Below are 20,773 nucleotides of genomic sequence, written 5' to 3' on the forward strand. Positions count from 1 at the left end.
GTTATTCTGGCGTGAGAGGAGAAACTTCCTCCACTCTCCCATCGCCCTCAGGGAGTGGGCTTCTTGGCTACACAGCCAGGTTCCTCAGGCAGTAAGCCGACCCTTCCACACAGTGGGAGATAGAGAAGAACAGCAGAATTACCTCTCTGGGAGCCGAGGACTGTGGATTCTAACAGCAACTGAAGCTAATATCAGTTTTAGGGTCCCTTTCAGTTTCTCATGCCTTTCACAGTCTTGTTAATGTTATAGGAATGCCTCAGCTCTGCTACAGTGAATTCTGGAAGGACCCTCTGCCCATGCTTGGGGAACATGGTCCAGGCAAAAAGAGCAGGGGCATGAGGGACACTCAGTCTCAAGACAGTGAGATGTTACCTTCCAAAGAAGAGCAGTGGTCCTTCCATGTGGAGAGGAACCGAGCTGCCATTTGAAGCCAGGCAATAGGACTCCAAAGGCCTTCATCTTCATCTCCGTTCTGTATTGCTTCTAAAATTGGCAACACTTGGATTTCCTACAGTCAAATGGAAAGTCAGCCATACTAAGGAAATCTGATCAGTCAAGGGAAGTGTGATATTATAGGCACGTGTGAGAGGCCAATAGAAGAAAATGTGTCTCAGAGAAATGAAGTAACTGGCCCAACACTGGGAGAATCTGAGGCTGGTCTATATAATGCCATCTCTGCCTCACTCACAGGCTTGTTGTAAGGATCAGACATGAGAAATTTTTCAAAAGCACTTGAATAACTATAAAATGGGATGAAAATATGTAAGTTTATATTATATAGCTAAGGCATACTTGGCTCCGCTGCAGAGAAAGACAAGATACCTTGATCAAAATAGGTACAAGCCAGTCAGAAGGCAATTAAGTTTCTCCTCTTCCTGTCTTCTCGAGGATAGAAACAATTTCAGTCCAAATCCACTCCTCCAAAGTCAGCAAATACATTCAAAGTCCATGCTTTTGCTGGTCCCTGCCTGAACTGCTCTATGCCCCAAGCCTCCTGGTTTCTCAAAATCATACTTACCTTATGAAACCTACTTCAAATATCACTTCCCCTGGGAATCTTTTCTCAGCTAACCAACCCCCCCACCACACACACACCAGATATTTAATGGCCATGCCAGCAGTTGATCACATTCATATCTCCAACTTCATGTAACGTGATATAACTTCTCCTCCCTCCACTGGCCTGTGCTGTCCTTTCAGCACAGCCACAAGCCTTTTACTCTTCACTGAACAGCGAGGCTAGAACAATGCTTAAAAACCTATTAGGCATTTAATAATGATTGAACATTATTGGTAGGACAATGACTTTGCCTATGATTGGAGCCTATGTCGTTCCCTGAAGGTTATTCAGATGGCAGAAACCATACACTGATCCTCTAAATTTTAAGATATAATAGCTAGTATTATACTGAGACTGAGATGGCCAAGCATGTGTTGAGTTTCTATTTCATTCAGGTTTCTAATTTCATTTTTGTTCATGTCAACTGTCATAAACCATAGAATGACAGATGTTTGCTTTGGTTGGGAGGGAGGGTTGCGTAAATTGTTGACAAATCAGAGGCTAGAATATGAGATGAGAGAAGGCAGGTAGAAGTAGAAGAATATTTCAGGCAGGATGTCAGTACTATGAGCTGGAGGAGGGCGAAAGTCAGGTAAGGGTGCCCTGAGCAGGTCAGTGTTCTGGAAGTGACGTGCGGTGGTGCCGGGCAGAAGGCCGGGCTGTGCAGTCAGTGATAAGGGCTCTTCTGTCTTGTCTTGCATTGTGCTACCACTGATAAAGGGTAGGCTGATGTGAAATGCAGATCTAATCCAATCACCACTGAAGACAGATTTACCAGAAGACAGATTAGAGTTTACAGGATATTTAAGAGACCAGTAATATGGTTTCTTAAGAGAAATACCATGAAATAGTTTAAAAGAAAAACTGAATAGGCAGAATAATTCCAGGAATCGTGGAAGCTGAATGCAAGATGCCAAAAACTGAAATACATCATTTATCAGACTCCATTCTTTGATCTTTAAACCCCAAATTCTACATTCACTGAGATATTCCAGGAATATTTTAACCACAAATTCAAAATGTTTTGTCAATATTTTCCCATGATATTTCATAAAGGACCTTTTCGGGAAGGAGCAGCGTTTGTAGTTATGCTCATTTTACAGTTGTGGAAATACCGAGTGCAAAGTCACAAGGAGCTGGCCGGGGTCTCTGGGATCCACCAGTTTGGGTTGTATTTCGTTTAATTATAACTGACCAGTCTGAGAAGTTTCTGTCAGATACACCTTCTTTCCAGGCAGTATGCTGCCTTTTCATAGGATCAGGATGAGGTCTGATGAATATACAGAATTGCAGATAGAGTGTGGAGAACTTGTGATTAAAATAATTCTCTGAACTCTCTGTTACTTGTAACAGAAAAGACAGATGATAAGACAAAAAAAAAAAATTCTAACCATTCTTGACGACCATGCCAAAGCCCTGTCACATCCCCTCAATCATTTATGGTCCTTCTTCCTTTTTTCTCCATAGCATTTCATTTTAATGGGTTTATGGTAACTTAATTAAACCTTTACATTTCTTTATATTATACTCATTGTAATTCTTGCCTAAATAGAGTACATGCTTGCTGATGAATTTACTTATCTCTGTGCACCATGTGTTGCTTAATAGAACTTTTTTTACATAGAAACTCCAAATATATTTTAATTATATCATGGAATAAGCATGAAAGGATTTGATCCATCAGCCATAAAACAGTTCCCAATTATGTTAATTCATAACAATTATTTCCTTAAAGAGTTGAAAAATGAAAATATTCCATAACTAATTCTCTTTATTAATTTATTTATTCATTCAGCAGATTTGATTTGCCATTTAAAGCGTACCAGCAGTGGAGATACAGTAGAGTACAAGGAATAAAATGTCCCTGCACTCCTAGCACATAAAGGGAAGGGAAAATAAACAAGTAAGTAAATAAGATAAAGTCATATAATGATAAATGCTGTGAAGGTGAATATAACAGGCTAATATCATTGAAGGTGATTAGGTGAGTGGCTACTTTAGATGAAATGATGAGGAAAGGCTTTCATAATGAAGTGGCATTTGAGCTGAGATCTGAATGTGAAGAGAGCCTTGCAAACATGGGTGAGAGAGTGCTGTATGCATAAGGATTAGCAACTGCAAAGGTCCTGAGGCAGAAAATGTTCAAAGTACAGAAAGAAAGTCAATGAGGATTGAGGTCATTGTGCTCAGAGAAGTGTAATGTAAAATGATGTTGAAGACAGAACTGAAATCATGTGAAGCTTTATAGGCCATGATTAAATTAGGTTTTCTAGTTGTAACAGAAACCATATGCTTTCTGCAAGACTTGAGTGCTATGCTCTGTAGCATCTAGGTGGGTCCTGGTGACCAGTTCTCACAAGTGGCATGTGGACAGACATGCTCTGTGTCACTTCCAGGCAAAAGTAGTAAAAAAGCGTGCCTTTTCCACCCTCTGTCTTCCCTCTCATGCTGGAAATAAAGGACTCTGAAGCCCTAAGCATGTCAGATCTACAAGATGAAATTAGCCCAAAAGAAAGCTTCTCATCAACCAGGAACACAGGTGCTAGACATTTACATGAGCAAAAAATAAACCTCTTGTTTTAAACCATCAAAATCATTGGATTTATTTGCTATAACAAATCACATAACCCAACTAATACAGATATGACGTGACTTACATTTCTAAACAACGACTCTGGTACCATGGGCGTAATAGGACATAGGGCTCAAGTGTAGAAGCTGGGCGGCCAGCAAGGACGTTGTTGCAGCTGTCTTGATAAGCAATGATGCTCACTGGTTTCCAGAGTAGACATGAATATGGAGAAAAGTGGGCCAATTCAAGATGTACATTTTGAAATTAGACCCATCAGAAGCTACTGAAGGGAGAGAAGGAAAGTAAGGAGTGCTGGGTCTGCAGTATAATGTTTTACTTTTGCTTTATTTCTCAAAAGATTACAATTTTCTTTCTTTTTTTTTTTTTACTGGTGTGACAGGGAACAGTTATGCCCTGAAAAGGTCTTATAAAACAGGGGTCCCCAACCCCTGGGCCATGGACTGGTAAAGGTCCGTGGCCTATTAGGAACCAGGCAGTATAGCAGGAGGTGAGCGGTGGGCTAGCGAGTGAGTGAAGCTTCATCTGTATTTACAGCCACTCCCCATCGCTTGCATTACCTCCTGAGCTCCGCCTCCTGCCAGATCAGCGGCGGCATTAGTTTCTCATAGGAGCGCGAACCCTACAGTGAACTGCGCATGCGAGGGATCTAGGCTGCGCGCGCCTGACGAGAATCTCATGCCTGATGATCTGAGGTGGAGCTGAGGCGGTGCTAGCGCTGGGGAGTGACTGAAAATACAGATTATCAATAGCAGAGAAGTTTTGACTGCACAGAGACCATAATAAATCAACTGCTAGGGCTTCCCTGGTGGCGCAGTGGTTGAGAATCCGCCTGCCGATGCAGGGGACACGGGTTCGTGCCCCGGTCCGGGAAGATCCCACAGGCCGCGGAGCGGCTGGGCCCGTGAGCCATGGCCGCTGAGCCTGCGCGTCCGGAGCCTGTGCTCCGCAGCGGGAGAGGCCACAACAGTGAGAGGCCCGCGTATAACAAAAAAAAAAAAAAAAAAAAAATCAACTGCTTGCAGACTCACATCAAAACCCTAACAGCGAGTGGAAACTGAAAACAAGCTCAGGGCTGCCACTGATTCTGCATTATGGTGAGTTGTATAATTATTTCATTTTATACTACAATGTAATAACAATAGAAATTAAGTGCACAATAAATGTAATGCGCTTGAATCATCCCAAAACCATCACCCCCCCAACCCGGTCCGTGGAAAAATTGTCTTCCACAAAACCAGTCCCTGGTGCCAAAAAGGTTGGGGGCTGCTGTTATAAAACACTTCCTTATTTGTTTGATTCATATTTACTATTCTTGGATTGATTTATTGATAATAAAATTGAAATTAATTTGAAAATTGTTCACATAATGGAATCTTTTCAATAATGACTTGTGCCTGGCCCTGAAGAAAGTACAATAGAAATTAGTCTCCTTTGGTTTGGAGAATATACTTCTATTTGTGTATCCTAAATTTATATTTATTTTCTTCAGTAACCCCATTATATAGCTGTCTCATTTTGAGCCAATTAATGCAATTTCCCAAATCTTTTTTTCCCATTGAACTACTTAGGAATAGTTCATCTGGAAGTAAGAGAAATCCAACTACAGGTTTATTTGCTTGTGTTACTTTTCCTTAAATGATTAGAAATCCCAAGGTAGTCAATCCAGGATTGTTTTAAAAAGCAAAGCCTTGTCTAATTCAAATTTATGAATCAGTGTTTTAGTTAAGTGTGCACCCATTTATTAGATTGATAACTTGAAATTCCTAGGTAGGAAATGCAAAATCTAATAGTATTTTAGCCATTGTGAGAGGAGGGATATGAATTTTCAATAGGGAATCAGAAACAAAAACAGCATAATAAAAGGTTCTGGGGCAAGAAAAAAATTATCAAAGAAAAATGGAGGGAAATGACATATGCTAGTCTAGTCTATTTCTTCTTATCAGGAAAATAAGATTTCTTGGAAGCTCCTCCCAGAAGTATTCCTGTCATATCTCATTGCCCAAAATGTTATCTTATGGTCACTTATAATTGCAGGGAAATCTGAGGAGGTAATGAATTTTAATTGAGTACATGATCATCTGGAACAAAAATGATTATTTTTTAAGGAAAAAGTAGAGTGTATTAGTTAGGGTACAGTCTAAGGTGCTATAATGTAACACTCTTGAACTATAGTAGTTTAACAGTCTAGAGTTAAGGGCTATTCTAAGGCTGGTCGGTATCTCAGCTGTTTTCTATAAGCCCTCACTTGAAGACCTGAGATTGCATTCTAGTTGCACCATTTCCCAGGCATCCGGAAAGGGAGAAGAGCCTAGAAAGCACATATCATTTATTTTAAGGGTAAATCCATGCTGCATTTGGAGGACTTTGCTGAAACTGACCCGTGGCTGTGCTCTGAAACTGTTCTCTTAAAAAGTGCTCCCAAGGGCACCTGAGGAGTGGTCCTGCCAGCCCAGGCAGTGCTGTCTTCCCAGTTGTGCTTCAGTGCCAAGGTGGAGACAGGTAGCACTGTGTACCTGGATGCCTGTGCACTTCAGTTTTTAGGTTGTCACCTCTAAGTTTGGAACTAATTTTGTCAGTAAAATATTAGAGTCATATCATGTAGTTAGATTCATCACCAAGAAGTCTGTGGAAGCATCCTTGATCTATCTTATTCAACACATGTTGTAATAAACAGGGATCCAGGAATGGCATTGGGCAATGAGATTGCATGTATGAACAGACACAGCAGGTGCCCTCAAAGAGACCGTAATCCAGTAAGACAATAAAAACATCTATTACAATATACGATGTTAATTTCTATGATAGGAATTTGCACAGAGAGTTTTTCTCACCTCGTTGAATATATCTGTATCTATATCTATATCCATATCTATAGCTATATCTATATCTATATCCCTAGAGTCTCACTTAACCAGGTATCCAACAGTAGAGCCAATTAAAAATTCAGTCACCAATAAATTAGCTATATGAATTATAATTGATTATAAAAACTAGATAAAGGAAAGAAGTCCAAATATGCCACTTTCCATTAACTATATTTATATTGGACATATGTATTTGCTAATAAAACATACATCATACTGCAGCAATGACTAAAACAGCAGTTTTCAAAGCTTATCCAGGAAACTCTCTGGGCAGGGACAGGAATCTCTCAATATGTTTCAGGAGGTTTGCAGGGTCAAAACTATTTTCATAATTATAGTAAGACTTTTTTATGTTTTCACTATCCTTCTCTCATTAACATTGAGAGAGGTTTCCCAGAGGCTACATGAGATGGGATAGTTCAGCAGACTGAATGCAGAAACACATACAAGACACTGACTATTAGCTTGACATTAAAGAGATTTTTCAAAAATGTAAAACAATATCACTACATTTTCTCACTGCATTTTTGCTTTAGAAAATATGATTATTTTCCTGGAAATTCATCATTGATTTGAATAGGTAATATATTTATTTTTAAATGAATTAACAAATGAATACTTTAAATTTTTCTCAGCTTCAATTTCTAATAGGTTAAATATTGGTAGGTATAACTCTATCATCTAAAGTGATTTGGGGTACTCAATAAGTTTTAAGCGTGTAAAGGGCCCCTAGGAACAAACAGTTTGAGAAAGGCTGCCCCAGAGCGGCTCTCAGAATCGTGAGGAAGTACTCTGCTTTTCTAACAAAGATGAGAGCCAGGAATTTTGGAATAGGAAATAAAAATACATATCACAGAACTGCACATAACATTGTTGAGCAAGGAAAGCATTGTTTTCACATGAGGGAAGGAGAAAGACTGAAATTATACATCTTCGTGGAAATCTGGAAGAGCTTCAAGGAGGAGGTGAGGACTAGATTTCATTTCACCCTCAGAAAATCAATATATATTTCAGTTCATATCTACTTCCTGGGGAGCAAGAGTGCAACTTAAGAAGATGCCAAAATATAAAGTTAGAAACAAATGGATATTCCTTTAAGTTCAGTAGTCAAAGGGCAAATAAGATGTCAATGCTGACCCAGCAGGCAAGGCCTCAGGGAGATGCTTTTTGATCTGAACAATAACTCTATTGTAATTAACACAATCGCTGCATATATTCTTTTCTCAATTTATGGACACAGATTCCCTGAAGTCAAAGGGACTTCAGGGCATGAGTCAAGGGAATATCATAGCCTGGAGTGTGAACATATATTAATCAAAACCTATTTTTCACGAAGGACGCTGCCATTAAAAAAAATTATATCTCTTTACAATTTTATATTTCAAATTAAAAGCTTTATTCTCACAAGTCTATAATAAGAAGTGTTGCAGATTCGTTTGAAATGAAGCTCTGGATTGACAGCATTCAGAGAAATGCTAGATGCATCATCCCCGTATCTGTTCTCAAGAAATCAATAAACAGAAACTGCTCTTACATGAGACAGACACTTCCTATAAAAGTCAAAATTACTTTAACATCTAAATAATTATAGTTTATATTAAATGCCATCTTGCAGTTCAAATAGCACTTTAAGTCCAGTAAAAACTTGTACATGAATATTCACAGCAAGTATATTTACAATAGCTAAAAACAGGAAATAATCTAAATGTCCATCAATAGGTGAATAGGTAAGATGTACAATCATACAATGGAATACTACTCAGCAATAAAAAGAAATGAATCATGTTACAAAACAATAAATGAATCTCAGAATTGTCACACTGATGCGTGAAAGGAGCCAGATGCAAATAGTACGGGCCATATGATTTCATTTACCTAAATTACTAGAAAATACAAACTAATCTGTAGTCACAAGAAAGCAGATTGGTGGTTTCAGGGCAGGGTAGGGAGTAGGGGAAGGAGAAGCAGAGGAGGATGGATTGCAAAGGGATAAGGGGGCTCTTTCAGAGTGATGCAAACATTGTGTAATTTGATCGTGGCCATGATTTCACAGGTGTATATGTTGTCACAACTGGTCAAACTGCACACTTTAAATGGATCCAGTTTATTGGACATAAGTTATACCTCAGTAAAGTTAACTTTTTAAAAGCACTGCAACAAAAATAACCCCATTTGATCATCTCCATAATCCTGTGACATAGTAGAGAAAATTGTGACCTTATTTTGTGAATGAGGAGACTGGAGATCAAGAGATGCATTGACTTGTCGTGGCTAGTAACTCTGGGGGCTTGAGGAAGGCAGGTGGAAAGAGTAGTAACTTTCAAACTTTTTCCTGTGACTTTTTGTTATTTTTGTCAAGTACAATATCATGCAGACGCCCACTGTATAAAACAGGAACCACTGGGATGCTGTGATTGGAATGGAGATGGGTGTGAGTGTGGGTTGGAGGGGGAGGGGGTGTGTGGCAGATACCTTCACAGGATCCTAGGACTTGGACCTCTTGAAAACCCTGAAGTGATGACACAAACATGGATGCTGAATCCAGAAGACCTTGCTTCGGACTTCTCTGTCATTTACTAGCTCGAAAGTCTATGTTTGCACATGAAGTTGAATATAGTCACAGAATCAATCACCTACAATTTTTCAGTGCTTATGCTATTTACTTAATGTTTCCTAAACTTCATTTGTTGTATTTTAGCTTCCTGTTAATTTACTTCTTAACAATGTGACAATATCTAGGTGTCTGATATTTTGGATACTCTCAAGAGTGCTGGGGGTAAAGATTTCATGCAGTAACATTCCATGAAACTACTTACTTATGAGAATTCACGAACATTTGGCCAATGGTGTTATATTAATGGCAGTAGGGAAACCACTAAGCAAAAACCTGAACCTTAACTTTGACTCCTATCTCTCCTACATCTAGTCAGTCACCCACTGATTTTCACCTGAGTAGTTCAACTTCTATTTATTTTCTCGGTCGCCACCATAATTCAGAACAACCAACATCCCTCTCCTTTATGACAGCAAAGGTCCAGCTTCAATCCCCATCCAATCTACTCCACACACTGCAGCCAAAATATTCGTTCCAAAGTGCAATCACCTCCCGCCATTCCTCTGTATAAAGTCCTCTAGTGGATCCCCATTTCCTTTGGGAAAATGTCTAAATGCCTTCTTAGGGTTTACAAGGTCCTAATGAACTGGATTCTCCTTCTCTCTCAGCAACATTTTTTACAACATGCAACCCTAAGCTCTACCCTTCAGCTGAATGAAACTTTTCCAGTTTTCCAAACATGTGACTTCTGGGTTTTCAAACATGCTCCTCCTCCCTCTCCCAGAATACTCTTTCTCCCTCTTATGCATCTGACACCATTCCTGCCTCATCTTAGCTCTCACTTCTTTTGGAAGCTTTACCTCACATTCTCCATCTTAGTCAGGCAATGAAGCCAAATTCTTGGTCATCTGGGGCCAAGTTCTCCTTTCATCAATGTTTTTTTACAGTATTACAATGAACTATTTGTGTACAGATTATCTCCCTCAGAGTGTAAACTCCTGGGCACACTTACATCTTGCTTTTTCACCCTTTTCTTTCCAGTTTCTTGCATAGTCCCTGGCACAGAGTAAGCACTCAATAAACATTTCTTGAATGAACTGACTGAATAAGCCATCCTAACAAATGGCCAAAGCAGATGGCTCTAGACTGCTGGAAGACAGCAGATTAAGGTAACATATTTGCTGCATGGCTTTCTTCCAAAACTATGGAAACAGAAAGTGAGTGTGGGTTCATGACTCAACATCTCTTCTGACTGAATATTACACGGCATGGCTGATCCAGATCCAAACCAAAAGTTTTAATCTCTGTAAAAAGAATGTATCATTTTCCCCGATATTATTCTTTCCTGGGCAAGAAGGGTTTTCTAGCATTTTAATCCATAAAGCACTTACATGATTAAATTTAGATTTGCTATGCAATGAGACTAATGCACCAAGGTGAAAGAGGAAAAATACTGGTAAGTTTTAAACATGTTAGGATAATTGGGCCCAACTTGCGTAAATTGCTTTCAGATGAAAGGCTCTAAGCAATTGTTAAATTATAAACATTGAAAAAAAAAAAGTCCTCTGCATCCAATCTAGAGAAGAAAAGGTTTCCATTTGTACAGCAAATTAGAATCAGGTATTTCTGTAGGTCAGCAATTTCTTTTTTTTAAGGCCAGGGAAGCTCTTCTGGCGTTTGCCGTGTGTGATTCAGAGATGGAAGGGCTTTGGTGACTGCGGAAGCCATTTTCGCCTCGCACTTGTCCACAGCAATTACATTGGAAAGGGTCCTAGACTTGTGGGGTGTGGGATGTGGGATAAATTTGGAGAAAGACCACAATATGTAAACAAAACCTGCCAGTTTTCCAAAATACCCAACCACAAGACTTCACATTTTGGCAGCTGAGAAAGAGTCAAATGTGCTTTATTCTGACAACAAATTTTATTCTCAGCAGGGAGAATCATGAATCCCAGTTAAAGCGAGCAACTACCAATAACCAAAGTTAAAGAAATTTTAAAATATAGCCTATGTAGTGAAACGTAGCAAGCACATGTTCTGAGACAATGTTAATCAAGAAACTGATGGCAATAATAGAATCTTTGAAGTGTGTTTTCAAAATCCTTTCGATTAAGAAATCCTACAGAAGGAGAGTTATTTCTGAAGATAGATCATTAGCATCAAACTGCTTAGTTTATGTTGATAAAATCTTCTAACTCACAGCATCATCAACTGAATAATAGTGTCTGAGTCTTGGATAAGATTTTATGACTATTTTTATGTTTACAAAGTCCTAAAAGGGTTATATTTTTATATCATTGTCACATGACTTTGACTAACTAGCTCACTCTTTCAAGGCAATCAGAGAATCAAAAATAGATAATCCACGTCAAAACATTGTCGTATTTCCCCAGAATTTTAATATCTCTGTTGGTTCTGAGTAAACAACTAGTTTGAATCCCAAATGGTTTTAAACTTAAACCATATCCATTGTCAACTAGCATTTTAACAGGCCCAAGGGAGCTGGTCTTCTTCCCTGACTTCTGGAAAGAAAGGACCTGCAGGCTTTCTCCCCTAGCCAGAGGTCTCCAGTGCTGGGTCTTATCAAGTCCAAGGAAAGGTAAACAGCTTAGCTGCCTTTAGGAATGCTGATAGCATTGCTTTGATCAGTTTCCAGCTGGCAAACAGGGTAAGCATGGACTAAGAGGTCCACAGTACCTTTGCTAAAGTCTGAGGTTCAGAAGTGAGGATGAGGTGGGCATGATAAACTCCATGAAACAAGCATAGGGTGGGAGCAATTCCAGTTACTGTCTCAGAAGGGAGTTAGAAACTACAGATGAGGACCAAGTAGTAGAGATTTATTAAAATTCTGGAGTGATTAGAAGTAAAATGCCTTTTTCAAAAGGCATACTTATTCATCTACTCTTCCATTCATCCAAGAATTATTTGCTGAGTATTTACTATCTGCCCTTGTCTGCAATTAACTCTGCCTGGCACTGGGGACGTGACAGTCAATGAGAATGACACACTCTACCTTCATGAAACTTCCAGTCTGGCAGGTGTGTAAATGTGCACGTGTGTGTGTGTGTGTGTGTGTGTGTGTGTGTGTGTGTGTGTCTACATATAGAGATAGGGAGATATACAACTCAGAATTCACCCTTTTGCGCAAGAAATCCTAGAGAGCTGTCGAGGGAAGAGTGCACCTCGCTTCCCACTTTCCCACTGTGGAAGTTAATAAGAAGCCCTCATTCCTTTCCCATCTCCCAGCAGCCAGGACCAGACATGCTCTCTCCTAGGAATTTCAGCTTTGAGGGCACATGACAATGGCTCAATTCTTCAAGAATGTAGTGCCAACAGAGTTCTGAGTCCAGCGGTGTAGCAGCAGGCTCAGTGGTGAGGTTCTAAACAGACAGTCAGCCTGGTGTGATCCAGCTCACCTTTCAGCTGCCCAGACTTGGACTTCCTGCCAATTTTCCTTCCCTGAGTTTTCAGTAATCTCATCAGCCTCTCTCCTACATGTTTTAGTGCTCCAGTTGAACAGAGTTAGTGTCCGATGGTTGCCACCAATCATAGATACTTGCAAAAGAGGAAACATTAAATAAATAGTGTTGGCATTACTCATTAATTGCAAGCACAATAAGTGTTATGAAGGAAAGGCGTATTTGTTTTTTTGATTTTTTTGGAGAGCAAGCAAAGAAGATACTTGAGAAGGCTGGGACTCTTACCGCTTCTAGGCTGGAGGAAAAAGTCCTCCAAAGGACCAACAGGATGCTAGAAGTTACTGAAGGAGGGGAAATCCCTTGACCCGAGGCATAGGAAGAAAATGCTGCACTGGGATCCAACATGGTCTAGGAAAACGAACAGCATAAAGACCTCCGTAGGGTTTTGACATTCTGATTAGGGTAACCTTTGCTATTCATAAACAGCAATTCAAGAAGAGCCTCAGAAAAGATTTGTAATCCTCCCTGCACTTCATACTATCCCTATATCCAAGTACTGACAGCTTTATGTCTCCTCCACTCACACCACGAGGGCCCAGTGCAAGGCCCCATCACCTCCACCCTTGACTGGTGTCCCAGGTTCTAGTGTTTCACCCTTCAGATCTTCTTTTGTAACATCCAGATGATCACTCTAAAATGCTATGTGATTATGTCGATTCTCTTTCTTAAAATCCTTCTGGACCACACCATCAGCCATCACCTAAGGGATGAATCGCATGCTCTTTAAAAGCCCCCTCTAATGTGGCTGGGTCCCTAGGCTCTTGCCTCTCACCACCTGCAACTTTGCCTTTTAGCAACATTGCACTGCGTGTAATTCTTCAAACATACCTGGTGGTTCCATTCCTTTGTGCCTTTGCCTATCTACTGGATTTTCTGGGCCTGAAATACCCTTTTCCCCATCCCTTACTCCTCTGCCCGCCCCTAATTAATTCTAATTCATGCTTAATGAATGAGCTCAGATGTTATCTTTTTCTTCAGAAACTTTCCTGGAACCGCTTCGTTGGATGAAGAGCTGCTGTAGCAACTTGTATACATCTCTATCACAACACGTATCATGTTGTACTGACATTATCTTTTTATGTCTTGGTTTTACCCATTGTCTTAGCTTAGGCTGCTTTGACAAATTACCATAGACTGGGTGACTTAAACAACAAAAATTTATTTCTCACAGTTCTGGAGGCTGGGAAGTCCAACGTCAAGGTGCCAGCCAATTAGGTTCCTGATGAAAGCTCTCTCTCTGGTTTGCAGAGGGCCATCTTCGCCTTATAGCCTCACATGGCAGAGGTAGACCATCTTTCTCATGCTCTTCTTGTAAGGGCACTAATACCATTCATGAGGGCTTTGCATCATGACCTAATTATTACCCAATGGCCCCATCTCCAACATATGAATTTGGGAATGACACATTTGGTCCATAACACCCAAAAAGTTTTGTGTCTGATTTATTTTCATATTCCCAATACCTAGAATAGCTCCAGCCAAAAATTAGGCTCTTAAAATAATATGTTGTACTAATTTATGTATATAATGTTCTCAGTAACATCAGTTACTAAGTTATCACCTCTGGCTTTACTGAGGACCCTGACTTATTTAATATGAATTTTTAATGTTTCTCCAGGAACTGTCTCTTCCACCTTTCTCTTTGATAATTTTAAAAATCAATAGGATCTTCCTAGAAAAGTTAAAAGACAGGGTCGATGGAGAATATAGCAAGGCAAGAAAAAGAAATATGAGGGAGTAATGTTGCTGCAAAAAAAGATGGGTCACAGATGGAGACATTTGCAAAATGAAGAAGGAAAGAGCAGGAAATGAGAAGGCTTAATTATGGTGCATGATTCAGCCACAGATTAGGCTGCTGTATCTTCCTTCCAGTTTCCTTTACTTCTATTTAAACTGTATAAATCTGACTTCCTGAAGTAATCTATTTCTAGTAACATATATTCGGCCCAGACATGTATAATTCCTGTCATGGGCCACATCAACCTGTGAAAGACAAAAACCAGATTCCTGACAATGCTTGGCATGGGAGCCCGTCTTAATTCCCTGGGCCGCTCAGGAAATAAGCATGATTCTCTGGTAGAGGAGTGTGTCCCCAGCCAGCCTCAAGGTCCCAAGTGTATCAGCCTTTTCCCTCTCTGCACAAACTTCACCGGTAGTCCTTGATCTTTAACTGAGGATGAAGAAGGGTCAACATGCTGAGAGGAGAAGTTTCGGGTGACAGATAATCCTTATTAACCCTCAGTTCTATCACTTCCCATTTTGTATGCCCTTGGGTTCATTAATTTCTCCAAGCTCCATTTCCTCATCTCAGAGATAGGGACATAATGGTTTCTAACTTACAGGATTTTGGTGAAAAGTAAATACTAATGTGTTTGTGCTGCGCTTAGCACTGTGCCAGGAATGTGGTGAGTGGATTCAGTAGATGATACATGCTTAAATTCCTTCCAGTTGAAAGCAATCCATTTGGACCCATTATGACTCATTAGGTCATGTAATGTGACCCCAGATACCAATCGCCTCCTTCTGTGTCACTTCTGCTGTGTCTTCCAGGTAACGAGTTGTGCCTTAATCTTCTTCCTGGGAGCCGAGGACTCTCAGTCTCTGTCCAGCAGCATCACTCCCTCTCTGGAGCACTGGGACAATCCTGGAAAATCCTTCTCTAAAGCATTCTGGACTCGTGGTTACACTTTCAGCCTTTCAGAGTTTGGCTACATCTCTGCATGCTGCCACATGGCTCAAATGTAGAAGCAAGTACTTAGCTGGTGAGTAAAACTGACTGATTACTCATCCTCTATATCTTAATTAGTATTTGTGAAGTTAGGGATTCTAGAACATCTCAAAATTTTCCTTTACAGATGTCAAGGGTGTACCATATACGTAGATCCCAGGTCTCCAGGAAAAGCGCTATGCATCAACTAGAGACAGATATGTCCTAACTGAATGCAGCTTGTGGGGTCCTATGTGAGATTTCCTCCAATGGGTTGTAGACCTACCCTTTGAGGCACAGCTCAAATGTCACCTCTTCTGTGAAGTCCTCCCTGATTTTTCTCAAATAGTGTTTGCTGTTTCTTCTTCTGTGCCTCCATAGCATTGTATGTATAATCTATTATAACATTTATCACTTTAGACTTGGTCTCCTTGACTAGCCATAGTTACTTGACAACAGAGATTCTCTCCTTATCTTTGTGTCCCTACTACTTACGTATTACAGTCTGTCATGCAGTTATCTCTCAATCATTTTTTTCCATAAGAATGTGTCAGTGAAAGCAGTGCTCATTCTGTGCTGGCAGCTTTCCAAATCATATACCTATGGGATTGGGTTATACCCGCTGATTCCACTGCTCTGAAGGTGGGTAGACTGCTCTGCCCCTGTTTTTGCTGTGGAGTGCTTCCCTGGGCTCCTCTCCCACCCTATAGGAGATTCCATCTAGTCTATTTAATACTCCTTGGATTCACGTCTCCCAAGGTCTTGTTTCCTCTGGCAAAGTTTGCCCTGAGTTGTGACTTCTCCATGCCTCTTACTGTTGGTAGATACCACAGAAATCTAGCCAACAGCCAAGCAGATCTACCAAGACCGTCAGAGCAGGATTTATTATAGAGAAATTCTCAGAGCTGGGAGCAATAGTAGATGTGCCCTTCTCCCACTACCTGCTGCACCCTGGAGCATTACACGGGGACTCCAGAGGTCTGGGTGTCAGTCTCCAGAAGGGGAACCTCAGACCTTTGAACGGAGTGACTGGGAAATACCAGCTCCTCCTCTGGCACGGTCATGGACCGAGATACACCAGCAATATTATGGGTGGAACCTCAACTCTGGCCCTGGCTCATCAGCCAAGCACTCAACGGTTACGGAAGCAAACATTTTGGGGTCCAAGCTGTGTGGTTGTAATACGGCTGGCTGGTTGCATGGCTTGTACATCTGCAGTCATGTCTGGGGTAGCACCAGCCCCTCTCCTGGCATAATCCATGGGATTGAGGTCACAGATTACATGATGTGCTGGATGGGTGACATCTGTCGCCCCTTCGGCCCTCTATCAAGATCCATGGCCTGAATCACTCAGCTATAGCTGCTTTCATGTGGCTTTCTAGGAGGTAAGCCTGTAGGCAATTAGCACTGGATAAATTAAGTTCTGATTTTTCAACGGACTTCATCCTTATGTGGTCCTAACTCATTAGTATCTACAGGGCCTAAGTAAGATTAATGGATCAAATTCAACCAGATTGAATTACTTCTTAGAGAGAAAGTCAGTAACTCCTCTCTCTAAAATAAAAGTGGTCATTAAGCCCATAAGGGCAGGAGCTCCGTCTAACACCTTAATGCATCCCTAGTGCCTGCACAACTGCTTTTGTTGAGTGCATAAAAGAATGAGTGTTCAATTATGGGAATTAGACCTCATTCCTGTTTAATATCAAAGGAGGTTCAAATGTGTTTATTATTTTCTGAAAGTGTGATCCGAACACAATAATAATAAAAGCTAGTTTTTAAAAGGGTCATCCTTTTCATAATATACCTCTCTATTTACCCTGCTGTCACACAATACCCTAATACCTACTTTCTGCCATATGATAAGTTCCCTTAGGAAAAAAAATGGGCGTAGGTTTGGTGAGAATTTAAGAAAGGAAAGGAGTAAGAAGACCCTGCTACACCCCAAAATTTATCTCCAAGCCCCAAAGGGCTTTTTTAAGTACAGGAGCGTATAAGGGCCACTTTTCAGAAGACCGACCATAGCAACAGCATTTCTTTTAAAAGCTGCACATTAGAATTACCTAGAAATCCCATTTAAAAAGAGAGAGAGAGATTTATACACTACTCCTGAAGAGTTTGATTTAATTGGTCTAGCAATGCTACTCAAAGCCAGTCTGTGGACTGATTTTGATTGTTGTTTGTTTGTACAATAAGGTAAATACAGAAGTCAGGACTATGTGTTCAGAAATGTTTATAGCAAGTTCCCAGGGTAATTTATATCTGTTTAATCTAATAATAAACACATTAAGGATTGTATTTTCTATGTCTTATATTTCACGTTTCTTCATTTTTCTAGTAATGAAATTCATTTGCATTACGGTTGAAACAATGCAATCCATAATGGAGTAGATGTTAAAAAATACCAAAATACTCTGGCCCTTTACCTCAGTTTGCTCTTTTTCTCTCTTTGTGCCTGTGTGTGTATCACTCTCTCTTTTTCACGCAAGAACACACACACACACACACACACACGCACACACACACATGCACACACACCATAGAAGGACCAACCGTGGGGACACTAGAGGACAAGACTGAATTTTCAAAGGTGGTTGGTAACTCTGGCTCTGTCCCTGACTCCCGATAAAAGCAAAAAGGAGTAATTATCCTGCCTATGACTAGACAAGTTACCTGATTATTTTCCGAGGGAAATTTGCCTCTAGTAATGGAAAAGACTGCACAGTTAAGTACCATCTCCCTATGGCACTCTGGCACTCTTCCCAGTAGGATTATCTATTGCTTTTTTTTTTTTTTTTGCGGTGCGCGGGCCTCTCACTGTTGTGGCCTCTCCCGTTGCGCAGCACAGGCTCGGGACGCGCAGGCTCAGCGGCCATGGCTCACGGACCCAGCCGCTCCGCGGAATGTGGGATCTTCCCAGACCGGGGCACGAACCTGTGTCCCTTGCATCGGCAGGCGGACTCTCAACCACTGCGCCACCAGGGAAACCCTCTGTTGCTTTTTAATAGTCAGCTCAATCCAGCAGCTCTTTGACCTCACAGAAGCATGAAGGACACTTTATTCTACCTTCTCCCAGCTCTAACACTGATGTCAGATGTCAGATTTATAGGACATCAGAGAGAAGGAGAAGCAAGTAGGAGAGAAGGTAGGAGGGGGGAAAAGAAAGAAGAAAGATAAAAAGAAAAAGAAGAAAAGAAAGCAAGGAAGGAGAGAAAAAAAAGAAGAGGATGGAAGGGCTGAAGACAGTCATCTCACAGAAACTGTCCCAAAGCATTAATTTAATGTTATAAGCTTTTTATTTCATGCCAAGTGAAAGTTGCATCAATCTGTATATAGCATTTCTAGGGTTTATATGTTCCCTTGCTCTGCATTTGATTTCTAGCAATGTTACCAGTTATACCCCAATATGGTGCTGCGATATTGTGATATTGTAATTTATACAAAAAATATATATTTGCGGGGCTTCCCTGGTGGCGCAGTGGTTGAGAGTCTGCCTTCCAATGCAGGGACACGGTTCGTGCCCCAGTCCGGGAAGATACCACATGCCGCAGAGCGGCTGGGCCCGTGAGCTATGGCCTCTGAGCCTGTGCGTCGGGAGCCTGTGCTCCGCAACGGGAGAGGCCGCAACAATGAGAGGCCCGCGTACCACAAAAAAAAATATATATATATATATATATATATATTTGGTCATTCAGATTACCTAAATATATTTCATATATATTTGGTTTGGTCTACGATTCCTGGCTCACAGCTCCCAAAACTCTTGGAATCGCCAAGATGTTGAGACTAATAAAGGTGTCTTTTGTTATATTAATGAGGTGACTTTTGGCCTGCACCAAGAATGGGGACTGGTTGTCAGTGGGGCCAGCCCTGTGATTAGAGAGCTGGAGTTCTCAGTCTTACCTTCTGACCTTGGGGAAGGGAGAGGGACTGGAGATTGAGTTCAATAGCCAATGGCCAATCATTTGATCAATGGTGCCTATGTAATGAAGCCTCCCTAAAAAACCAGAGGGACTGGGTTCAGAGAGCTTTTGGGTTGGTGAACATGTGGAGATTTGGGGAGGGTGGTACCTGGAAAGGACATGGAAGCTCTGTACCCCTTCCCACGTACCTTGCCCATCTCTCTCATCTGGCTATTCCTGAGTTATATCCTTTTATAATAGACCAGTGATCTAGTACATAAAATGTTTTCTGAGTTCTGTGAGCCACTCTAGCAAATTAATCCAACCCAAGAAAGGAGCGGGTGGTGGGAACTTGGTTTATAGCTGGCTGGTCAGAAGTACAAGTAACAACCTAGACTTGTGATTGGGATCTGAAGTCCAAGGAGGGGGTCATTGGGGCCCCAGTGTATGGCCAGTGGATGAGAAACACAGGTGACAATCTGGGCTTTGACTGGTGTCTGAAGTGGGGAGGAGGTGCAATCTTGTAGAACAGAACTCTTACCTTGTGGAATCTGACACCTTCTCTGGGTAGATCGGGTCAGAATTGGGTTGGATTGTAGGACACCCAGCAACTGTCCAGAGCATTGTTTGTCGTTCTGTGTCGGGGGGGCCACACACATATGTTGAAAGATTACAGGAAAGTTCATGGAACTGGGAACCAAAAGCCTTGAGCTCCAGTCTCGCTTCTGCCATTAACCAGCTGGGTGGGAATGCTGCCAAGTCTTGTGAACTCTAGTTTCTTTATCAAAAGATTAAAGAGTGTGACTTGACTCTTTCTAAGTTTCATGCTAGAATTGTACTTTGTTAAAAGCTTTCACTTGCCTATATTTTTTCTTAATTTACTTCTTTAAAAAGATTAAAATCTAATATCTACCTTTTGCCTTTGGTTATTTAGGATGAGGCAGAAGTGAGGAGATTCCTTTGTTGTTTGTTTTATTTTCTGCACATGATTTTGGCTCTGGGCTCATAAATATATTGCATCTTAAATCCTACTTCTAGTGCACATATGAGAATATGTGTGTAAAGCAGCTAGCTAGTGAATAGTCTGCATAAGTGGGAGCTGTATTTATTACTTCAATAATTAAAATATGTATTCATCCAAGAAATATGGGTTTATAAATGAAAACCGTATATTAGATGTCTATTTTCCATATTTACTTTACTCTTTATTCCATTCAGTAACTGCAAGGCTGAATGATGGTAGAGATTGTAGTAATTTGGAAGGTCCCTCTGTGGTTAGAGGTTTCAAGTGTTGCTTGTGGAAAAGAATATTTTCACCGGGATTTTCCCATTAATCTTTTAAAATTGTTCAAATATTAAATATTATTCCCATTTACTGTCTGATCAAGCACACATTAGCACTCTGTCCACTGTTCAAAAAGAAACCAGTCCGTTAGCTGTCTTAAAAGCATTTGGGAGTAGAAAAAGCTTTTCTTTCCTGAGGAAAAAAAAAATTCTCCAAAGACAAAAGCAGAATCTTTACAGTGTTATAATGAAGAATGTTTCTCTTTTTCTGGTTTCTAATACCATTCTCCAATAAAAAGAACCAGGACTCTTTAGAAAATTGGTTCTGGGGCT

This window comes from Kogia breviceps, chromosome 16, assembly GCF_026419965.1.
Source record: "Kogia breviceps isolate mKogBre1 chromosome 16, mKogBre1 haplotype 1, whole genome shotgun sequence".
Lineage (NCBI taxonomy): Eukaryota > Metazoa > Chordata > Mammalia > Artiodactyla > Physeteridae > Kogia > Kogia breviceps.